The following is a 15,806-nucleotide window of genomic DNA, read 5'->3' as shown; positions in this document are numbered from 1 at the left end:
GCTATAATCATTGTACATACATCTATATATATATATATATGGCAGCATCCATATTGGCTTTGTAATCATTAATTTTTGGCAAATTGAATGTGCTGTATTGATATGTATCTATGTAATTGTATTGTATGTCTTATAGCTAATTCACATTTTAAATAATGTTATTTTATTTACTTTTTTAAGAGAGAAGAATGTAAATTTTGTCAGTTTATTTCTGACTAGGGATTTGTTGTTGTTTTTTATTTACAAAACAAAACAAAATTACTATAGTACAGAGCGGTACTAGCATCGTGCTGTATAAAATCATTTGCACATTCCTGAGTAGAAGTAGATTGGAGACACCTAGACAGAGGCCATTCACATTCAAAATAATGCTTAAATCCTGTCAGGGACTTTATACAGGTGTAGAAACCCGTCTTATTAGAAGAACTTATGCCGTTACAGATAGAATTGGAGCATAAGCTTTTAAATATAAATTTAATTTATATTTGGCAGATTCATGTAAGGTTACTTTTCTAATAGGCTTTATTAGAAAAGTAAATTTAGAGATATTTCAAACCATCGTACATAAGTACTAATGAGTATATTATGGTATTGCCCTAAAAACGCCCTGGAAAAATACAGAACATCAGATCAATCAAACAGTCGTTCAGAAACTGCAGAAACTGAGAGATAACAACAGTAACCAAAAAGTCACTATTGTTAACAATTTTAAGGAGTTAAAGCGTTTTATTTAATAAAGCTAAAGCAGGTAGATCTAGTTTATAAAAAATGACACTGACATTCTGAATAGGGGATCAGAGCAGTGACTCTTACATACAGCATAACAAAATTGGTCCTGATCTTGCTATAAATGCAACAGAGCTTCTGTTTTCACAGTTCCACTGTTGATGATATTCCTTCTTTTAACCTGGGAATATGTTGCCCATGCTAGATGCAGTGCTATAAACAGAACTACAGCCAAAAAGGAAAAAAACAAAAAACAAAAACCAAAAAACAAAACAAAAAAAAAACCAAAAACAAAAAACCATGAAAAACAACCAAAACAAAGAGTGGTGTCTAACAAAGATTTTGGTTTGTTTGTGTTTATTTTTATTTGGTTTATTTTCCTATGGGATGTTGGGTGGGCAAGAAGGAAATGCGGTTCTGAGTTTTGTATAAAAACAAAACAAAAGTTTACTCATGCTTTACAGTTATATTGTTATTGCAGAAGTTTTCAAGAGTGTGTGCCACTGGGCTACTTCTGGTATATTTTAGGTAAGTTGGACCTGTGGCAATGTTTAGATCATTTGAGCATGTTCTGGGAAAAAAAAAAAATCGGCATGCCAAGGCAAGCTTTACATGAATCACCTAACACAGCATTGCAGTGTGACAGTTTACAAAAACATTTCCTTTTTAAATGACACAGCTGTTCCCACTTGCAGTATATTCCGTTGTGGTGTAGTTGTTGTTGTTGTTGTTGTTGTTGTTGCCGTTGTTTTAATTGGTGGTTTCTACTATGCCTTATAGTGCTTGAGTCCAGAAATTTGTGCCTCTTAACATGAAGCCGAAGGCAAAAACATCAAGACAGAAACCTTTTAACTTTGCCAAAATTATGTGATTTCTTTGAATGTCATAAACGGGGGAGGAGGGAAGGAAAACGTCTTGGGAACCTGTGTATTCTAGATGTTCACTAGCACAAGAAAGCTGTAATACGTGTTTTACAGAAACCTTAAACTTGCCTTTTTCACAAATTAACTGGCGCTGTCCTTACATATATGGGATGATGCAGCTATAAGGGCAGTTTACTTTTTGTAATGCAGACTCTTTTGATTGTCAAGCTGTATGGACTGTAATTTTTAATCATACTGCCACATGATTGTGAATCACTTTTTTAAGTTTGGAAGTGGAGAAGAGACTTTTTATGCTGGATATCAGTCAGAATTGACTGCATGAGTTGCAAAAACTCTAAATGGGGGGAAAAGGGCTGCATATAAAGACATTGCTTAGACTCCCAGTCTTTGGTTGTAAGGTGCAGAAGACTTTCAGATTACTCAACCTCATGACCCTTCCCTTGTTGCACATTCTTCACAAAAGGATGAAATATTAGGAGAAAACAAAGACATGTTAACCCACATGAAAAAATAAAATTTAGCCGATTAATTTATTATATGTGCTGCTGTTCTTGGAGCTCTGTGCATGGTTATCCTGCAGACTATTACCTTAGTGAACTAATGAAGTGTGCACAGCATATTAACAAGGCCTACAAATGACCTACCTCTAGCTAAGAGACCTGTAAAGTAAATATGTTTTGGAGACATGGTCATAAGTTAGGAAATTAAAATGTCCTGGTGTAGGTAATTAACTACGCTATTTTAGAATGTCACACTTTTGTAAATATGGTCCCTCTTTTGACATAAACCATAAATTCTAAAATGTCGTGTGCATTAAACAACTGAAGCCATCTGTCACTGTCCAGTTTGTTAGTTTAGTAGAGATCTTGCAAAACCATATGTTTAGTTTGAGAAGAAGAGCTACTGATATTTCCTCTTTTTTGGCTTTTGGTTACTCATAAGACTTCGAGTTTTATCAGTCAAACCAGAAACATTTCTACGTCATCAACAATACATTGAGGGTCACTATTTAGCTACTTAAAGGGATTTTACTATTAGGTTTCACTCAAGCTTTTTCACAGTAGCTATGCTGCAGGGAAGAAAGGAATAGAGGGAGATTTTTAAGATAGTGTGAAAAATACAGCCAGATCGATCTTACTGTAAATCTGTTGGTTTGTTGTTTTTTTTCTCTTGAAATACAGTCTAAGCTGAAGTCTGTTGCTATATTCCTCATTTACTGTGCTGCAGGAAATCCTCATTTGACCAATTTTTTTTTTTTTTTTTTTTTGAGGGGGAGTGTCAGATACATTTTTAAACTTGCAGTATTTAAAAATAAAGATCATATTTGCTGTTCTTAAAGTGTCATTTAAATGCATGTATTGTGCGTTGTCTGAGGGACAGAAATAAGGTGGGGTTTTTTGGAAAGCTAGTATTGTACAGTTACTGCCCCTCAAAAATGTTGCTGGTTAAAAATACAGTATTTTTGGCCATAACATTGTGCCATCTTCATTCCTTGAAATTTAGCTTTTCTGAAATACTATTTGGGCTTACTGTTCTCCCCAAATGCTCCTTATTATGATAAATGCTGGATAGATGTGTTATTCCATTATTACTTTTTAATTATATGTGCTCTGTTGTCATTATCTAAATACTAAAATTTCCAGAGTATCTTTTACAGCCAGAACGTTCAAAACATTTAAGGTTTGTTACAGTGGAAACAGTCATTTGACAGTAGCACTAAAGGGTTTTGTAAGTGGAAACTCAGAAGCATGGGGGAAAAGAAATGATTGTATCTCACTTACAGAAAACTCACAGAATTTGTAGACAGTGAGGTGAATTTCTTCAGCATTTTGGCTGATTGCAGTAGTACTTCAAGAGCAGACTGTTTCTTTGATTGTGTTTGACTATGTGGTGATAGGAATAATGGAAGGATACCTACATGTTGCTTTTCAGGAATCTGGCTCATATCTGATCAACAATCAGTGGAACTCAAATCTTCATTAGTGAAGAAATAGAATTTCAGACCACTTGCAAAAATGAGTTTGTTCTCTTATTATGTGGTCACAGCAGTATAAGTAAGATTTGTGGAGTCCAAACAGTCACCTAAGCAAGGACTTGAGTGAATGGTTCCTCATTTTTCTTTCTTGTTGCAGAATGTAAGGAAGAGGGATCATTGGGGAAGGATTTATTTTATCTTTGTGTCTCAGTGAAGGTAATGTCAACAAAAATATCAGTGTTAAGTGGTGGTATTTAGGTACATGAAATAGATGTAGAAACGATCTGTTTGTTAATTTTTGCTTAGTTGTGATAAAACCGTACATCACGTACTATGATCATATCACCCGATTGCATATGGCTTTGTAGGATACTGTCCCAAACACCTAGGAGTTCCAGAATATTTGTAGACTGCCACAAAATACACAGTTCCCAGCTCCTCGGGAATGCATCTGGTATCAGTGTCTGTGTCAAGGCCGCTGACCCTCTCTTTACAGCTCATTGATAGGAAGTGGAACTACTCTCCCAGACCTCCTCAGTTCCCAGTTCTCAGCCGCATGGAGTTTTCCTTCTCCCTTGTGTCAGCCCTGCCACTTGGCCAGCCAGTAAACCAGGTGAAAAACCCCACTTGTTTTTGCTCTTCTTGGCTGGTTTAGTAGTCTAATTTTCAGTGGTTCCAGCCAATTTGGCTAATCAATGGTTCAGACAAGTGCTAAAGCTGACTAAGTGGAAGAGAGGTAGGATTGTGTGCCAAAAGGCTTAGAAGTTAGGAAAAAAAGGAGTAACACTCCCTTGCCTTTAAAACCTAGTCCTGAACAGTGTGTAGGATCTAAACCTTCATTTCATGCACTTTGTGCATGAACTGTTAGCTGTTCTGGCTTGGAAGGATTGGTCCTTTCACTTTTAAAGGTTTCAATTGCATTTTTATCCTGGAAAAGAAAAAGTGATAGGACAAGGAAAACTTTTATGCTTTCCTTTAAGAATACAAGTTCGTATATACATGAGCTAAACCCAACTGTAGTCAGACTGAAGTCAACAATTCACAATTGGTGTTAGGGGTGGAGAAATACAGGAATTGGCCTTTTATTTGTCTCACAGAAAAAAAAAAATCTTGTTCATTTCTGGTAAGATCTTAGTAATAATGTTTTTCATCTTGAAGCATTTAAGATGCCATGTCACTGTGCATGACATTCAAGGTTTACTGTGTCCTTGTCCAAGGCACTCCTTCCTTCTCCATTCACACTCGTCTGTCACATGGATTAATTGCTTACTGCCATCTAAAGAAAATATTTTTACGGTACTGCTTTATGTATGTACACCAGAATACTTTCTGATCCTTGTGAATTAAGTGTAAATTGATCCGCTGAAATTGAACAATTGAAGTGTAATACATCTGAAGAAGACCACATTTTTTGCTTATCTTGTTTCATGTTCCTCCTGCCATCCTGTTCTGATTGTTTTTCTGTATCTTTCCTTTATGCTGTTTCCCATAAAGAGAAGGTTGCTTGACGTATCAGATTCAGTTCTGGTAACCATTACAGAATTGATTATACTGGCAGATCCAATTGGCCTTGTGGACAAGCATTTCAGAAAACAAGTCTAACACTATGGTTGTAGTACAGTCAACGGAAGGATATAGTAGGCTAATTTGGGCCAAATTGGGCCAAAATACCAGTTTGGATATGCCATTTCACATTGTCAATAGAGAACTGTTTTTGCCAAGATGTTACTGAAAATTTGCTTTTTTTCTTACAGTCCTGTATGAAGTGGTTAATGCAATGATCAGACTGGCACTCAGCTGAAGAGGTGCATTAATTCGACAATAAGTTCAAATGTATTCTTGCAGAGATAAAGTTATTGCGTAAGATTACTTTATATGATGCTAACAAAGAAAGACAACTTGCATGCAGTAAATATTTAAGATATTGCACTTTTATACATTTATTATAAAGAGGAATCACTCTCTCCCTAAAAATAAAATTCCATTTCTCTCAAGATGAAGTATCTGGAGTCTCTTAACAACTGTCAGTTAGCTGTGTACACAAGTGCAATAATTGAATACTAGAGGTTAATCAATATGTTATCACATGCTGACAATATTTGGTTTATTCTAAATGCTGGTTTTGGAAAGGCAGAACAATGTTTTGTGTCAATATCTTGATCGCTACTTTTCACAGCATGTCTTATGAGAACCTTTACTGTTACTGATAGGACCTGATTCATTTCACTTCAAGAAATTGACTGCCATGCAAAATCCGTTATTAAGGTTTTTCTTCATGTACTTTAGAACTTCACTGTTTATCTGACTTTACCTGTAAGGTTAACACTCACTTAAGCAACGTAAGTGTAACTGAGAGGCAAAAGGCCAGATATAAACATAATCAAATTGGATACTACCCTTGCCTGACAGTCTTTTAACACATAAATCAGTAACATCCCTGTAATTTAGCTGATAGAGCTATTCCTTTTGAGTTACAACAGGCTGTGGTGGTACTAAGAACAAATCAATTTTCCTCATCTTATATACATAATCATATTATTCAGGTTCTTTACCAGATGTCAGAAGTGTTCAAATGATATTATGACTAATATTTGTACATACAGCTTAATTGATTTTTCGGTTTTATTTAATGTGGTCTAGAAATTGTTTGCGTCTGTTGTAGGAAAGTATAGAAGAGGTGGCACAAGTGGAAGATTTCTGTGGTTATGAATTAAACAATTCTCTTGATATACATTCACATTCATACATGCTGGTTTAATTTCTGCTAGTATGAAACAAAAGCAACTCCACTGAAGACAGCAAAATGTAATTCTCAATTTTAAACCACAAGAACGTAACATTCTATAGCTGTAAAAGGTAAATACAGGACTCATTGCAGACGATGGTGTTGGGGTGTAAATGAGCACAACAAATGCCATAAGTGGAGAAAAGCTTAAGTAAACTGAGAAACTTATTTTTGAATCGTTTGGGTAAGTGTTCACTTATTCAAGGTTAATAGGAAAAGAATAGAAGCTGGGTATGAGGTACCTTGTTTGCATACTACTAAGAGACTTCTTTAAACATTTGTCATAATAATTACGAAGTAATGAAGATTAAGAGTTCTTTCTGCCTTGCTCTTGTGTTAGAGAGTTGATTAATACATACTATTGGAGAGTGCTCAAAATGAAGGACACCTCCAAACTGCAGCAGTTGGGAACAGCGTATGCTGCAAGTCATGGAAGGCTAACCTTACATCCCCAATCGAGCAAGGGAAACTGATTGTGCTAGCTGACCTGCAAAATATGCCTAATTGAATTATTTGGTACGTGTTCGCAGTAGAAAATGTTATTGTGACTTGAATAACCTAGCAGATGATCTCTTTAATTCTTATATCTTCAGTTGTTCTAATGGAAATATGAATGAACAGTTGTCTTACGCTTGGCTACAAAAACAGAAGGTGAATTCCTTTCCCCCACTCTCCAGCACTAAATGTCCTGATTTACTGTCTTCAAGAGCTACAAGTATGACCTCTATTTAGTCCTTGCACAGCAAGCAAAAAGGCAGGTCTCTGCCGCCAGAAATTAATGAAACAGCAGACAAGTTTGGCTGCTGCAGACTTCGTTTTCTGCAGTCTTTTCATACTACTTTAGTCTGCTTTCGATAATTCTGTCTCAAATACATGTTAGTAGAAGGAAAATAGATTTTCTTATCTGCTTGGAGGTGTTTGAGTAAAAATTTGACTCCACTGAGACCTATGAAAAAGAAAGCTGCTTCTCAGAGGGGGCTTCTGTTAGAGCTGATTTTCTGAAATTTCCCAGCATTAACTTGCTGATTTAAGTTCTGTAAGTAACAGAGGGTGAATCATTAGAGTAAAGAAAGCATGCATTTCCATCACTGACAGCAGTCTGTCTTGAGCAGACTGGCTCCATCTGACGTGGAATTGTTTAAAATGCTCATGGCTACATGGAAATTGCCATATAGCATGTGCTGTCACCGTGACCCACTGTGCCGTCGGTGCACCCAGGGTCCCAAAGGGTGGAAATTTTAACAAAGTCTTAGCGTTCGATGTTTCTGCATTCAAAGCAAGAACAGTTCTGCTGTTCCTTTAGTGAAACAGAATTTCTCTACCATGAAGATAGTTACTCTCTGGTTTTTTTCCTCTTCCTCTCTTTCAATTTTGTTTAAAAAAATAACTTCCGAGAGAACCGGGAAGTCTAATGACATCCTACACTCACATTCCAGACAGCAGTTTTCAGTAGTGTTGTTTGACCGCACAAGACACCAATACGTTTATTAATATAATCACTGGCTGTTGATTTTTGAGCCTGTAATCACATCAAGCCTGTAATATCTGGTGGGATTCAATATGTAGATGCCCATGCTTCTTTAGGAAGATGCCTTTACTGATACTGTAAAAGGTGGTTTCAAGTTTAGGATTTCTCAAACAGCCAGAAGAGAAGTAGTTGATTATAGGTGGCCACTAACAATGTACTGAGATCTACAGTGAGAACAAGCAGGTCACTAGACTGTGAAGTATCCACACACTGAAGTTACTGATGCAGGAGGACGGGTCTTTCTCTTTGTGGAAAACTAATTCAGTAACTGGTTATGCTTAGGCCAAAAGTACAAGTTGCTAAGAAAATAGCAACATGGAAATCACCATGCCACTTCATAAAAATTGTTTTGAAAATACAAGAAGGTAAAATCTGAAGCATTTGCCAAGACTTTGAGGCTGTCCTTAAAGAAAACACAGGTTCAGAATGTATCTGTACAAACACACACAACCTACCTATAAATGCAGGAGCTGTGACACTTAGGAAATTGCATATATAAATAATGACATAAAGACTTTAACATGAGGCCAATTCCAGGCCACACAATTTTACCTCTTTCATCACAGACAGGTACAGACACTTTTAAATATATTTGTCTATATCTACATACACATTTCTGTTGGCATAGGAAGCATATCAGGCTTTTTATGATGCCTGAGAAAGCCATAGTCTTACAGGTGGTGCTTACCTATTTAAAGAAGTTCTAGAAAGGTATTGTAAAACCATTGTAATTTCATAGATTTTAATGAAAACTAGAAGTTGTGGTTTGTTTTGGTTTGTTTTTTTTTCCCTTTAAATTAAACAAGTTTATTTTAAAGGTGTTTTCTACAAGACCCTGACTTTCTTGATATCTTATTTCTAAGTACAGCAATGGTTGTTCTAGTGGCTGAGGGGTATTAGGTTTTCACAGACTACAGTGATGATGAGAAAATCGTGCATGCTAAGTAGTGTGTGGTCAAGGGAGCAGAAGTATCTTGTGAATGTATGAAAACAGAAATAGTCAGAGCATACATATTTCCCAAATATATTTGTATATTTTGTCATTTAAACCTCATCATTTGGGATTTTTAACATTTTCAGATGTCCTTCTCAATGTCCTTGGTGTTAATACTACATGTACTGATTTTTAGCTTTTAATTTTTTTAGAACTATACTGAATTAATTTGGAACTAGTTGATCCATCATTTTAAAGTAATTTAACCTATATTTATTAGTATTTACTACAAAAAAATGCATTTATGTTCAAAGGAAAATGTTAATAGAGTGGGAATTATTTATCCACCAAAGAAATAGAAAAAGACTCTTATTTTGTTGTCCATGTTCCAGCACAGCAAACACTGTCACAGTGAATACAGTAAGAACAAGTACTTAGAAGATTCAAGAATTCTTGTAATTCCCATGCATGACTTCCCACTGGCAAAGGGTTTGCACCTTTTTCAGGCTTAAGCTGAGTTATGGGGTCACAGTACATCTGAACATCAAATTCAGAAGAACAGAACAAAAAATACTCTCTATTTCTTGATCGAATTTCCACCCTCCCTGGACTAGCATTCAAGCAAATGACTTCCATTTATCATTTGTAGTAGTTAGTGCTGAAATTCTGTCACATAAGTGCCTTGATGCTGACTTCATAAGCCAACCCTCTCTGTTGCTTAACCTCAGAATGAGTGCCCTTTGTGGCCTATGGGAGCTAACGGAGAATATCACAGTTCCAGGATTAGTGGTGGCCCTTTGAAGAGCAACAGGCGACCTTGGGCCTTCACTTCCCTCTTTGTTGGGGTAGAAACCTAAACATCTAGTCCTAGTCCAGGATTTGAGGACTGCAATTTGTTGTGATATTTGAGGAGTTTGGACATCAATACTTGCAGATCTGCTACAATTTCTCAGTGAGTGAACCAGTAAGCAGATAGATTTACAGGAGTGTAGTCTATTTTGTTTACAGAAGAAACACATGGTAAAAAAATAAATAGCCTACACATATGCTAAGGAGTCATCTACAAAAGCCGCTGACCATCACTCTATGAAACAGGCTCCTCATAAGATTCTTAAAAATTTATATTTACCAAATTCCAATAACAAGGGTATTTTCTAATTTCTGCTGGAACTGTATGGACTGCTTTGTTGTGGATGAATGTTCCTACTTTAAGTATCAAATGACTGAATGCCTATCAAAAGTAAATTAAACATGCTGTTATGGAAATTATTTCAGGCATTGACATCATCTCTGTTACTTTTTTTCACAAAATTTCCTGTGCTTCATGGGCAGTAATTAAATGTTGAGTAATTTTAAAATTTCACCAGGTTGCAAATGAATGGTATGTCAGTCCAAACAAAACTGAAGGTGGTCAGCTACTAGGATGACAGAAAATCATGTCAGAAATATGGAAGATATTGTCTTCCTGGCAGAAAAATTAACTATGTAAACCACTAAACATGCTAAAGCTGTAGGAGTTAATGATGCACCTATTTCTCACAAATAGATCAAGATGGGCATTTTTTGGTAAACTTAGCAATATGTATGTTGATCAAATTTGCTATTTAAAAAGAATATACCTATCATATGTTGTTACAAGCTCAAAATATTAAAAATCTATACATTTTAATAGATCTAGAGCATCATTCACGTCAGAGAACTTGTCCTTCTGCATGCTTTTTTGATATCTGCTTGAGTCTTCTGAAAATTATTGATAGATCAAACACTCCCATAGAATCGCAGAATTATAGGGGTTGAAGGGACCTATGGAGATCATCTAGTCCAACATCCCTGCTGCAGGTTCACCTACAGCAAGTTGCACAGGACCACGTCCAGATGAGTTCTGAATATCTACAGGGAAGGAGACTCTACAACCTCTCTGGGCAGCCTGTTCCAGTGCTTTTTCACCCTCAAAGGAAAGAAGTTTTACCTCATGTTCAGGTGGAACTTCCTGTGCTCAAGTTTGTGGCCGTTGGCTCTTGTCCTGTCCCTGGGCACCACTGAAAAGAGCCTGGCCCCATCCTCTTGGCACCCACCCTTTAGATAGTTATAAGCATTGATATGATCCCCTTTCAGCCTTCTCTTCTCCAGGCTAAAGAGCCCCAGGTCTCTCAGCCTTTCCTCATCAAAGAGGTGCTCCAGTCCTCTCATCATCTTCATGTCCCTCTGCTGGACTATCTCCAGTAGTTCCCTGTCTCTCTTGAACCAAGAGGCCCAGAGCTGGACATAGCACTCCAGATGTGGCCTCACCAGGGCAGAGTAGAGGGGGAGGAGAACCTCCCTTGACCTGCTGGCCACACTCTTGGCCTTCTTGGCCACAAGGGCGCGTGTCTGGCTCATGGTCAACTCGTTGTCTGCCAACACTACCAGGTCCTTCTCTGCAGAGCTGCTCTCCAGCAGGTCCACCCCCAGCCTGTACTGATGCATGGGGTTATTCCTCCTCAGGTGCAGGACCCTACACTTGCCCTGTTAAACTTCATCTGGTTCATCTCCGCCCAGCTCTCCAGCCTGTCCAGATCTCACTGAACAGCAGCACAGCCCTCTGGTGTGTCAGCCACTCCTTCCAGCTTCGTATTATCAGCACATTTGCTGAGGGTACGCTCTGTCCCTTCGTCTAGGTCGTTGATGAATATATTGAACAAGACTAGACCCAGTACTGACCCCTGGGGAACACCGCTAGCCACAGGCCTCCAGCTGGACTCAGCACCTCTGATCACAACCCTCTGAGCTCCGTCCTTCAGCCAGTTCTCAACCCACCTCACTGTCCACTCATCTATCCCATACTTAAGCTTCCCTATGAGGATGTGATGGGAGGCAGTGTCAAAAGCCTCGCTGAAGTCGAGGTAGACAACACCCACTGCTCTCCCCTCATCCACCCAGCCAGTCATGCCACCAGAGAAGGCTGTCAGGTTGGTCAAGCATGATTTCCCTTTGCTGAATCCATGCTGACTACTCCTGATAATGTTTTCCTCGATGTGCTTAGAGATAACAGCCAGAATGAGTTGTTCCATCACTCTTCCGCGGATGGAGGTGAGGCTGACTGGCCGGTAGTTTTCCGGATCCTCCTTCTTGCGCTTTTTGAAGACTGGAGTGACATTGGCTTTCCTCCAGTCCTCAGGCACCTCTCCTGCTTGCCATGGCCTTTCAAAGGTGATGGAGAGCAACTTAGCAGTAACATCTGCCAGGTCGCTCAGATCTCACAGGTACATCCCATCAGGGCCCGTGGATTTGTGGGTGTCCAGTTTGCTTCAGAGATCCCTAACCCAATCCTCCTTGACCAAGGGTGCAGTCTCCCTTTCTGCAGGCTTCCTCCCTTACCTCCAGGGTCTGGGATTCCTGAGGGCCAGCCTTAACTTTAAAGTCTGAAGCCAAGAAGGCATTCAGGAACCCCACCTTGTCCATATCCTGTCACTAGGGCACCCACCTCATTCAGCAGCAGGCCCACATTTTCCCTAGTCTTCCTTCTGCCACTGATGTACTTGAATAAGCCCTTCTTGTCTTTGACATCCCTTGCCAGACTTACTTAATTCCAAACAGGCCTTAGCATTCCTTGGTGCATCCCTGCATACTCTGACTACATTCCTATACTCCCCCCAAGCGGCCAGTCCCTTTTTCCACATTATGTAAACTTCCTTCTTCCAGTTGAGCTTTTTCAGAAGCTCCTTTCTCATCCATGCAGGTCTTCTGCCTCCTTTCTTGATTTCTTACTCAACAATCTTGAGCTTGGAGGAAGTGCTGCTTGAATAGCGACCAGCTCTCTTGGGATCCCTACCTTCTAGAGCCTTAACCCATGAGATTCCTCCAAGTAGGTCTCTCAAGAGACCATAGTTAACTCTCATGAAGTCCAGGGTTGCAATTCTACTTGTTGCCCTGCTTCTTCCGCAAAGGATCCTGAACTCCACCATCTCTGTCCCCAGCCTTCACGTTCCCAATGAGTCTTTCTTTGTTTATTAGCACAAGGTCCAGCAGCGCAGGTCTACTCGTTGGCTCCTCCACCAGCTCTGTCAAAAAGTTATCATCAACACTCTGCAGAAACCTCCTGGACTGTGGGTGCTTGACTGTGCTGCCTTTCCAGCAAATATCAGGGTGGTTGAAGTCCCCATGAGAACCAGGGCATCCCAGTTGTCCTGCTTTGGGCTAAATCAGGACTAATTCTGCTTTAGTGCTTTAACTTTTCAGTCAAGTCTCCCCCAACTAAAGGCACTTTCTGAAACAGCAGCATGTATTTCCAGACAGTGACTGCTTCTAGCAGTGATAAGGCCTGGCGTTTATAGTTCATACCAAGGAATGGTGTGCAGAGAGGCCCTTGCTTATACTTGTTCTTATAGCGACCAAGGTCACTGCTAAATCTTGTACTCCGTGTTGGGGTGCCAGGAGTGAAAAGGGTCGCACCTACAGGGAGGAGTGAACTGGACAGGTGACCCAAACCTGACCAACAGAGTATTCCATCCCATATACATCATATTCAGCATAAAGCTGAGAGATCACGAGGGTCTCTCTCTTCCTCTTCTTCGATGGCCGACATCTGAGGAGGACTCTGTTCTTCTGTCATCGATCCCGATCTGTACATCCCTGAATCCAGTGCGTGAGTCCAGCTCCTGCGTCCCGTCCCTGTCTGCTGCTGAGTCCAGCCTGGGACTGCCCCAGTGCCAGCCCTGCAGCGTGGTGGTGACGTGTCATCATCAGGGTGGGGGGAGTTGGTTCGGTATTGGTTTTGTGTATATTCTTACATATTGTATATATTTCATTATTTCCCTATTCTTATTATTATAGTTTCTTTTATTGTTACTGTTTCATTAAAGCTGTTTTAGTTTTCTTTTCCAAACCATAAAGTCTTTCTCTCTTGTTCTTTCTCCTTTTCCCTTTTGGGATGGGAGAGGGGTTAATAGAGAGCATTTGTCATTCGTTAGTGGCTGGCCCAGCCTCAAACTGTGACACCAGTAAAGACTGACTCTGTTTAAAATTCATTATTTTAAGACAACTATCTGTTTGCTCAGTTCCTAAAACCTATTACTTTTTTATGTGGTCCCATTCTGAGGCTACATTGGCTGCAGGAGTACCTTGCCTGTATAGCATGCAGTGTATGCATGCAGTGTTTCTGTGCAGTCTGCTTATGAAAGGATCTGACTGACTGGCTAACTATCCAACTACAACTTCCTGTCTTCTGAAAGACTTTCTTCACTTCTCAATAGCGCCTTGTAATTCCCCAATGAGCTCTGGAGGAGAAGGAGTGCTGAAGGTGGCTTTAGCTAATTGGGAATTGATAAAAATGCCTCCCTGATGTCACATTGCACACCAATTTCTGATTAGAATTGCCAGTCACCATTAGCTTCAAAGCCTGAATGTTTGTGGTCTCCGAGATACAAAATTCAGCCTACATCCTGCTACTCTGACACGTGGGAAATATAATCCAGTGAATGCCATACAAACCATTACTTCACCAGCTGCCCCTGAGTTAATACTCTTGATGGTCTCGAAGTTCAAGATCTGTAGGGCAGCAAGGGGGGCTTACAGCAAGCTCACTAGCCTGGACTTCAGGAAAGCAGACTCCGGCCTCTTCAGGGACCTGCTTGGTAGAGTGCCATGGGATAACGTCCTGGAGGTAGGAGGGGCCCGAAAAAGATGGTTAATATTAAATAAGCACCTCCTCCAAGCTCAGGAGTGATGCATCCTGACAAAGAGGAAGTCAGACAAAAACACTAGGAGGCCTACATGGATGAACAAGAAGATCCCGGACAAGCTCGAACACGAAAAGGAAGCCTACAGAGGGTGGAAGCAAGGGCAGATGGTCTGTGAGGAATACAGAGGAATTGTCCAAGCAGCCAGGGATCAAGTGAGGAAAGCCAAGGCCCTGATGGAATGAAATGTGGCCAGGGACATCAAGGGTAACAAGAAAAACTTCTACAGGTACATCAGTGACAGAAGGAAGACTAGGGATAACGTGGACACTCTCCAGAAGGAAACGGGAAATCTGGTTACCTGGGACATGGAGAAGGCTGAGGTGCTCAAGAACTTTTTTGCCGCAGTCTTCACCAGTAAGTGCTCCAGCCACACCACCCAAGTCATGGAAGGCAAAGGCAGGGACTGGCAGAATGAAGAACCACCCACTGTAGGAGAGGATCAGGTTCAAGTCCAGCTAAGGACCTGAAGGTGCACAAGTCCATGAGACCTGATGAGATGCATCTGTGGGTCCTGAAGGAATTGCTGAAGGCAGTGGCTAAGTCACTATCCATCATATTTGAGCAGTTGTGGCAGTCCAGTGAAGTTTCTGCTGGCTGGAAAAGGGGAAACATAACCCCCATATTTAGAAAGGAAAAAAAGGCAGACCCGGGGATCTACAGGCCAGTCAGTCTCACGTCTGTGCCCAGCAAGATCATGCAGCGGATCCTCCTAGAAATATGCAAGGGCGCATGGAAAATAATGAGGTCATTGGTGACAGCCAGCATGGCTTCACTAGGGGCAAATCGTGTCTGACAAATTTGGTGTCTTTCTATGACAGGGTTACAGCGTTAATGGATAAGGGAGGAGCAATGGACATCATCTACCTGGACTTGTGCAAAGCATTTGACGATGTCCCACACAACATCCTTGTCTCTAAACTGGAGAGATATGGATTTGATGGATGGGCCACTTGGCGGATAAGGAATTGGCTGGATGGTCGCACTCAAAGAGTCATGGTCAACAGCTCAATGTCCGAGTGGAGACTGGTGACGAGTGGCTTTCCTCAGGTGTCAGTATTGGGGCAAGCGCTGCTTAACATCTTTGTCGGCAACATGGACAGTGGGATTGAGTGCACCCTCAGCCGGTTTGTGACAACACCAAGCTGCAGTGGACATGCTGGAGGGAAGGGAGGCCATCCAGAAGGACCTTGACAGGCTGGAGAGGTGAGCCTGTGCAAACCTCATGAAATTCAACAAGGCCAAGTACAACGTCCT

Source organism: Leptosomus discolor, chromosome Z (assembly GCF_034619465.1).
Source record: "Leptosomus discolor isolate bLepDis1 chromosome Z, bLepDis1.hap2, whole genome shotgun sequence".
Taxonomy (NCBI): Eukaryota; Metazoa; Chordata; class Aves; order Leptosomiformes; family Leptosomidae; genus Leptosomus; species Leptosomus discolor.
The sequence above is the reverse complement of the archived record's forward strand: the minus strand, read 5'-3'. Positions refer to the sequence as shown.